The sequence below is a fragment of the Stegodyphus dumicola genome, chromosome 2, assembly GCF_044657685.1.
Source record: "Stegodyphus dumicola isolate Sdum_Otavi_A_Nest chromosome 2, ASM4465768v1".
Classification (NCBI taxonomy): domain Eukaryota; kingdom Metazoa; phylum Arthropoda; class Arachnida; order Araneae; family Eresidae; genus Stegodyphus; species Stegodyphus dumicola.
Window position 1 is genome coordinate 173,180,268 of NC_140769.1, and position 8,492 is coordinate 173,188,759.

Genomic DNA, 8,492 nt, shown 5'->3' on the forward strand with positions numbered 1-8,492 from the left:
ACGTGATTCGAATGCAACATTGCCTCATGTAACAATGCAACAACGAGGTTCAAATCTGGCATCGCAGTAAACAATAGCGAGAGAACTTAATATCTTTCCTTTGTTACGTGGGCTTCAGAAGACCCAAACTGATCGCTGTTGATGAACGCTCAACACAGACGTATAGAGCTCGCTTGGGACACATTTGCCCATTTGGACACTAGCCACTTGAAACTAGTCGATTTCTTTTTGTTTCGAGCAGACGAATGGCTATTGAAACCTCATAAAACTATTAGTCTTTAATATGAACTATCATCGAATTCATATAGACTGCTTGGTTAATCTAAAAATATTTGAATTGACATAATGCCAGGAATTTTACCTAAGGGCAGAAGTTTCGTGGATAAAGTATCGTGGTATTTTTCACATTATGAAGCAAAATAAGTGAAAGATTTACGACCGTTTTAACTCCCATCTTACTTAGATCATCAAGGCAGCAACTTCATATAGGGTATTGAAAAATTTTAGATGCAATCTGTCAGCTATTGCAATCAATCTCAAAATTAATTTTTCCCACTACTGGACTGCTGATCAAAAACACATTTAGCTTGAACCCACTATAGCTATCTCATTCCCAGTTTCAAAAATAGGAAGTCTTAATTTTGGACCAATTCCTACTGAACGTAAATGTTGATTGTTTTAAGTAGAAAAGAAGGAGGAATTATGATAGGCTTGTATTTTTGCAAATTATATGGACGGTATTATGAAAATTGTGAGTACGGCTCAGGAGCTAGTAGCAAAGGCTGCTCATGTTTTTTTACCGATTGAAACAAATTGTATATTCATGCGCGTTCCAGAAAAAGTTTTGGGGAATTCTTATTTATTGGGATAAACGCCATAAAATTTCTGCCCTTATCTCCAACAAAGAGACAAACAATGTAACAAAGTGACATTAGCTTTTTTGCATTGGAGAATACAATGGAATTGTCGGTTAGGAGCTCCGAAAATTCAAATAACTATAAGCTATTCGTTGATAAGTAATCCGTGATACTGCAAAATAAAAATCTGATGTGTACACCACATGACTTCCTCGTACGGAATATTAAATTATACGCATTTTTTCTTGTTTTTCGTTTAAACTTATTGAATTTAATTAAATCTACTTCGCATACAGCGCATATACCCCAATAGAATAAATGCATTCTTTAAAATTCACTCTATTTGTTTATCATAGCGACACTCTGGCGCTAGGTTCAATTAACAGTATTATATTTCGTGGATATTATAACTCAGAATGCACAAAATTTATATCATTTAAAGAATTATCTAATCGTTGCCACATGTTATATTCAAATACTATAATAAAGTTAGAACGATGTATAAAAGAAATTAAGCAAACAAAACAAAAACAAAAAAAGTTTTTCACAGACGATTGAGTATTTCTCATTCAATTAATTCAGTTCTCATTTCGCGACAAGGCAAAAATACAAAAACTCAAAATATCCGTATTAAAAATTACTAATTATTAAAAATTAAATTACTAATTATTAAAATTAAATTACTAATTATTAAAAATTAAGTAGATCTTAAACACTTATTTCCTCGAAAAAATTCCAGAAAGGATTAAGCATGATTTAATTCGCAATAATAAATAAAGGCGTTATCTTTGTTGTTGCGAAGCTACGTTTCTCTAGATTGGCAACAAATCCACTACTCTGCTGTTTCAAATGTAAACAAGCAATGGCCGCCATCAAAAAAAAAATATTAGGCTTAGCGGCACTAAAACAACTTCAAAATTGTTGATAATTCTAAAAACATTGCATACAGATTTACTAAAGGCATAAAAACCTTAACCGGAAGATAAGAACAACATAATTCAATCATTTTTAAAGCAAAAAATGAACAGTATACAAACATATAAGTGTAAAGAAACTGAGATCACTGAGCCGGGTAACAGAGTGGATATATGTACAAATATATTTATATACGTTTGGCGCGGCCGACTGCAACCAAAATACGAGGTGCACATCTACATGTTATATAGTCCTATATACAAAATTTCAACGTTCTGAAGCTACTCGTTTTTGAGTTATGCGCGATACGTACATACGTTCGTACAGACGCCACGAAAAATTCTCTTCAGAATTAATTTTAAAGCAGTTTTATAATATTTTTGGAGGAAAGGAGTCTTTTATTCTGTCCTTACGTACAGATATCACGCAAAAACATCGTTAAATTTCATTCGATAGCGGTCAAAATGGATATTTTCGTTGAAATATGCTGCCTGAAACTTTTCGCGATTACAATACTTCCTTTTTACTTCGTACAAGGAAGGAAAAATAACAGAAACCTCAGGTTTTTCAAGTTTTCAAATAACGTCTACATCTCTTTGTTTATTCCAGACGTCAGTTTTAGCTATAAAAAATACTTTCGTAAAAACAGATTTTTCAGAGCAAGAAACTGAAATGAACTGAAATGAAAACACATACTTTCTTCCATTATCATATGCAGTTTAATAATTGTAGACAGTAACATTAGCTACATACATCGCATCACTTTTTTCTCCTTCTTTTCCCTGAGATATAAAGTATATCATTTAACTATATCATCTTTGTTCTAATAAAGTGCAATATATAAACAATAAATTGTCATCATTTATATTTTAATGCATACATACAAGGTATTTAATCTAGAGGGAGAGGATACCTGCCTAGTTATCAGGTGTTTTATTTCTACGTACGATCTCTGCTATCATTTAGTCAGAAAGTCTGAAAAAGAAAGTCTTAAAAAGTCTGAAAAACGTCTAAAATGTCTAAAAGTGTGAAAGCCTAAACAATTTTGTAGTTCTGTGTTCTTTTGACAACGTCTGTGCCTTTTTTCCTGACTGTGCCATATTTCACTTCTTTGTGCAGTCTCTGGTATCATTTATTCTGAATGTTTGTAGTTCTGTGTTACTTGACAGCGATTGAGCATTTTTTTAACCGAAAAGTATTATTTTCCGTTGCTAAAATTAAATTATTATTTTTGTTGTATTAAAATTTATTTGCTTTGTATAAAACAGGTTTTGCTTCGGTTCAGACTTTTCTTTTATATTTCAACCTATCGCTTTTTCAAGAAATGCAAGTTACACAGAGGAGGAAGTAAATTTTGTTCTCATATGCACGGGCAAATTGCGCGGAGACGGAGTATGTCTTAAAATCTAGCGCAAAATACTCGCTTGAAGGAATGACAACTTTACCGGTAAAGTAACGCATTGTAAGTAGTTGTGGCCGAGCGGTTAAGGGGATGGACTAGAAATTCATTGGGATTTTCCCGCGTAGGTTCGAATCCTACCAACTACAAGTGAAAATTTTGTGAGTGGAAATTTGGTGATTTTAAAAAAGTATGGGTCTGGTTGGGCAATAAATTAAAGTCGCTGGTTTTTCTGCATAAAATGATTAGAACCAATAAAAAGTTCTTGTAAATTAATGATGATAAAAGAATAATTTTAATGATCTTATAAATTAATGATTGAAAATAATAATTTTAATAATATTATAAATTAATACTTGTAATGTTCATATTGTTGCTACTTAGGCTATAAAGAACCAAAATAATAGCACTGCTGCCAAAAATATACTACAACTTACATTTCATCTGCACTGGTAATGACGAAGTACATATTATAAATAAAGTATAGGAAATTTAAAAATAATAAGCAAGAAACATATATACGTTAGTAACTCTGCTATGTTTGAGATAATATGCTCTAAAAACAGTTGTTTACTAGCTATGAAAATTTGAAAATTTTTATGTCTGCAGACAATAACTGCAATTTATCTATCGCAGAATAACTTTTAAAATAAAGGAAACAGGAGTTGGTTAGAGAGCCGCATTGCGCAATGATTTTCCATAAACGATAGATATAGGTTAGATATAGGTTAGATATAGGCTGCTGTAATAGTGATTAAAGTATATGGTTACTGGTACAAGGGCATCAGCAACAACCTATTAAAAATTCCTTGCTTCTGACTGATTGCCTCGTACTCTTTGCTTATATCACCGAAGAAATACTTTTCAAGAAGACTGAAATTAGTTTTCAGTACAAAACAGGGATTTTTGTAAGGAGTAAGTTCAAAGACTGCAATTGCTAAAAGGAATAAGAAACTTCGTAATTATGGAGAATATTTGTAAATATACGAGGTGTGACACACACAAAAAAAGAGCCTAAGAGTGCAGCTTGAAAAAAAAAAAAATAGTGGAGTTTGCAACAAAGGTTCTGCAGACGTCATGCCACACAGCTCCTCTATCCATGCGGCCAGTTTCGACTTAACCAACAACGCCAGCGGGGAATACTGCGTCATTGAGTGAACACTTTGCAACTACATTCTGCCGGGAAAATGTCTAATGTAAAAACCGAACAGCGAATCAACATCCAGTTTCTTGTGAAACTTAAGAAATCAGCCACGAAGGAAACATTTCAAATGTTAACCGAGACTTATGGAGATGAAACTGTCTCATGCACGTGTGTCTGAATGCAATAAGCGGTTTCAGGGGGAAAGGACAATGTGGAAGATGATGAACGTGCTGGGTCATCATGATCGAATGGGTGCCCAATGGTCAGACTGTTAATCAACACTACTACATTGAAATACTAAAAAGACTTCGTAAAAAAATTAGGGGAAAAAAAGGCCACAGTTGTGGAGTGATGGTTGGCTGTTGCATCAGGACAATGCACTCACTCAAACGGCCCTATCTGTTAAACAGTTTCTGACTAGTTAAAACATTACTCTTCTGGGGCATCCTCCTTATTCACCTGATTTGGCTCCATGCGACTTTGTTTTATTTCCTACAGTTAAATCTTGCTTAAAGGGAACACATTTTACTTCAGTTGAAGAGGTTCAGGCAAAAACGGAGAACTTCGTTCCAGAACTGTTAACAGCAATGGCAGCACCGAATGCAGAAGTCTGTGAATGCTGAAAGGAACTACTTTGAAGGTGATAATGTCACGGAGAACTGATTATGTAAGTACAACGATTTATTGGACCAGTTTCGTTTTTTTTTGTGTCACACCTTGTATGTATCTTGAAGTTGCAAGATGTTTATTGTTTTCATTTGAAGGGCATTTATACCTTCACCTCTTCCCAACTTATAGTGATAGTTAAGTATAAAGAATTATGTAATTGATTTAAAACGAATTATTAAATGGAAATAAATTTTCTAATAATGTACAAAAGTTAGCATTTTGATTGCTAAAAATTTGCCTATCTTTCCCCGTAAGGTTTTCAAGAATTATGCTTTTAGGTGTAGGGCGTTTTAAAAATGTACGAGTTTATTTTAATGTCACGTTTCCTTAAACCAGTTAAGGAAAGGCTATACTAAAATAAACTTATATGTTTAAACGAACTGATACGTTAAGCCATCTTGTATTAAAAAAGCAAAGAGCAAAAAATAGGCGGGGTGTAGAACGCTCAGCTGATTTTGCAAGATCATAAGAAAAAAACCTCTTCCCTCCTATCCTCTTGCAACCTGAAAGTTTTAACTACATGCATGCACTGCAAGTACCACATTAGGTAGAAGTGCATTCTTTAACATTAAATTTGAGGCAAATTATTATTACATTTCACGAATTATTAGTAACGGTTCGCACTGTTTTACAATGGTTTTTACTCTAAATATGGAATACTACACAGTGAAGGCTTTGATTAATTTCATGAGCTGATTTATTTTGTTACCTTGTAGGATTCCCCACTGTGTAAGTTACAGTTAAAAGTGTAAAATCTTAAGAACTACTAGTAACCGAACAATCGCTTGAGTTCGTGAGACAATAAATAAACTTGGAAAGTGTTAAAAAACCCTTTATTATTCAACTAAGATTTAACAGAATTCCGTCTTGGAGTTGTACAATAAAGCCGACACTTGGGCTTGAACTTAAGAGACTAAGAATCAAACTAAACTAATCTAAACTAAAGAGGTATAGACGAAGCTATCAAAATTCTAACAGAGTTGGCCCCTTAACGCTAATTGACTGCGAAGCTATCGAGGGCTAAAATACGGCCGAGCGTAATAATAGCCTAAAAAGGCGGACGCGTGCAGCCAGAATATCTGGTATCTCTCTCACTAAGATAGTAAAACTTCGCGGTTAAATACCACTCTTCCTCATTAGCATTCAGACGTGATTCTAAAACTACGTTCTGGCCGGAAGTGGTAAGTTGAAATTAAGAAGCGATAGGAAAGGAAGTTTACCTCAAAATTTAACTGTTAATAAAATTAACATAATCCTTACATTCATTGTTGCGCAAAGTTTAGGTTTTGTTGTAAAATGAAACAATAAAATAATTATTGGTCCACGTGAATTTAATTTTTAATAAATATTGATTATTAGCCCAAAGGGCGTTCTCCCAGAAAGGCTATTAATTTCGTTTTGGCACTATAAATGTCAGTTCACATTTCAAACTTTTGCCGTTAAATATTAGAGCCCTGTGTAATATTTAAAGAAATTAAATAATGAAGAATCTGCGTAAATTTATGTATGTTTCTCGCATTGTGATAAAACAACGGTACCTAGAGCCATCCAATTTTGAATAATGTAATTCTCCTGCGAATATGGGCATCTGGAAACCCAAATTTGAAATCTGGAATTTGTTTTATAATCGATTTCATATTTTGTAAAACTTTAACGAATTTTTATTAAGAAACTCGAGTATTTTAAAGCGAACAATGGCAACGTTTTACAGAAAAAAAACATTTTTAACTCCAGCACGCGAGACTGTGTATCGGAAATTCTAAATATATGCTCATTTTAAAATTATATTGCGATATTGCTCTTGGACTGAATTTTATGGTTTAAGAGCAAAGAACATGATGTTCAATAAATGAAGGTAGCACACAAAACGCTAAAAAAAGTTCCTTTGGACGTAATGTAAAATCTGAAAGCTTTCAGATTTTATTATTTTTTTTTTTTTATTTATTTTTTAATTTCATTTAATCTTTGTAGCTGAAAGAGGCGTTACACTCAAAGACTATTAGTCTGAAAACAGCATTTTGCGTCGTTTTACTTTCTTTGGTTCACTTTTCAAACTGTTGCCATCAAAATAGTATCATCATGCATTACATTTGAAGAAATTAAATAATGAAGAATCTGCATGTTTGCATGAATAATTGTGGCATTGTGAAACAAAAACTGTACCTAAGGCCATCAAATTTTCAATATCGTTGTCCTCCAACTGAACATGGGCACTTGGAAGCCCGAATTTTGTATTTCGAATCCGTTTTATTATCTATTTGTGAAACATCGTAAACGAATTTTTGATTAGCAAATTCATTTCAAAGCGAGCAATAGCAAAACTGTACGGGAAAAAAGAACTTTTTTATCTTCAGCGCTCGAAAATGTGTATCGAAAATTCTAAAGTATGCTGTTTTTCTATTTTTCAATATTTTGTGATATTACTGTTGATTTGAATTTCATGTGGTTTAAGTGGGAAGAACATGATATTAATAAATAAGGGCAACACACAAAACTTTAAAAAAACGCACTTTTGGGCGTAATAAAAAAGCTGAAAGCTTTCAGATTTTTTTTTTTTTCATTTTTTTAAAAATCTTATCGCTAACTTTCATAATGTATGTACTTAAATTTCCTTCACGAAGGCATTGGGCCCCAATGGCAGATAGCTCTCGAGTTGCTTTGCCTTAATCAATTAACATAAAAAATAACAAAATGTATGTACAACTTTAAAGTTGTATTGATTCTCTACTTTTTAATTCTTCCATTTTCAATTCCTTGCATTTCATAACATGGCGAGTTTGACGCGGTCGCTTGTTCAATTCGTTACAGAACGGAGGGCTTACTAGTAATCATAAAGGTATAAGTAATTATAAATTAAATAGAATATCCTACTGTTTTTGTAACGTTTGTCATTGAGACATGTTTATAGTCATTTCAAAAGAAATGTTTGCAGGAAACTATTCTGCAAAATCTGTGTTACATTATAGGATATAAAAAATGCTACGTAATATTCGGAATTAGTTTCGTAATTCTATGTTATAGTTTATTAATCTAATCATAAACATTCTTGCGCAATTGACATTCTTCAAAATTTCATTTCAGCACTACAATAGCATTGTTTTGAAGAGTAATGAACAATGTACGACCTGATGGATTACAAATATTTAGAATCATAACAATGTGCAATTGTTCTTTAAATTATTTTCGTAAAAACCTCACTATAGATATAGTAACATCTGCATTTAATCTAATTTTGATAACTACTTTTTCATTCATTTTTATATAGTCTTTTGTTATTCAGGCACATTGCTGCTATACTGAAAATTTCATGATCGTTTCATGTGGCTATTTCAGTACTGAATACTTTCTTCTCCTTCAGAGGAAATAGCTGACTGTTTGATATCTTTATCGTATTTGATGAAGTATGATTTTGAATTTTTAGATTTGTCTCTCCTAAACTAAGGCACCAACCACTCAATCCGAACTGTCGTTAAATCTGACATTACCAGAAATTTGCTTTCGATGAGAG

The 8,492-nt window shown here is 32.8% G+C and overlaps 1 non-coding gene across 1 annotated transcript; it reads left to right on the forward strand.

Moving 5' to 3' along the window:
* Positions 1–3,238: 3,238 nt before the first annotated feature.
* TRNAS-AGA (transfer RNA serine (anticodon AGA)) lies at positions 3,239–3,320 on the forward strand. Its single transcript has one exon. It is a non-coding gene; the product is annotated as a tRNA-Ser (tRNA).
* The last annotated feature ends 5,172 nt before the right edge of the window (positions 3,321–8,492 follow it).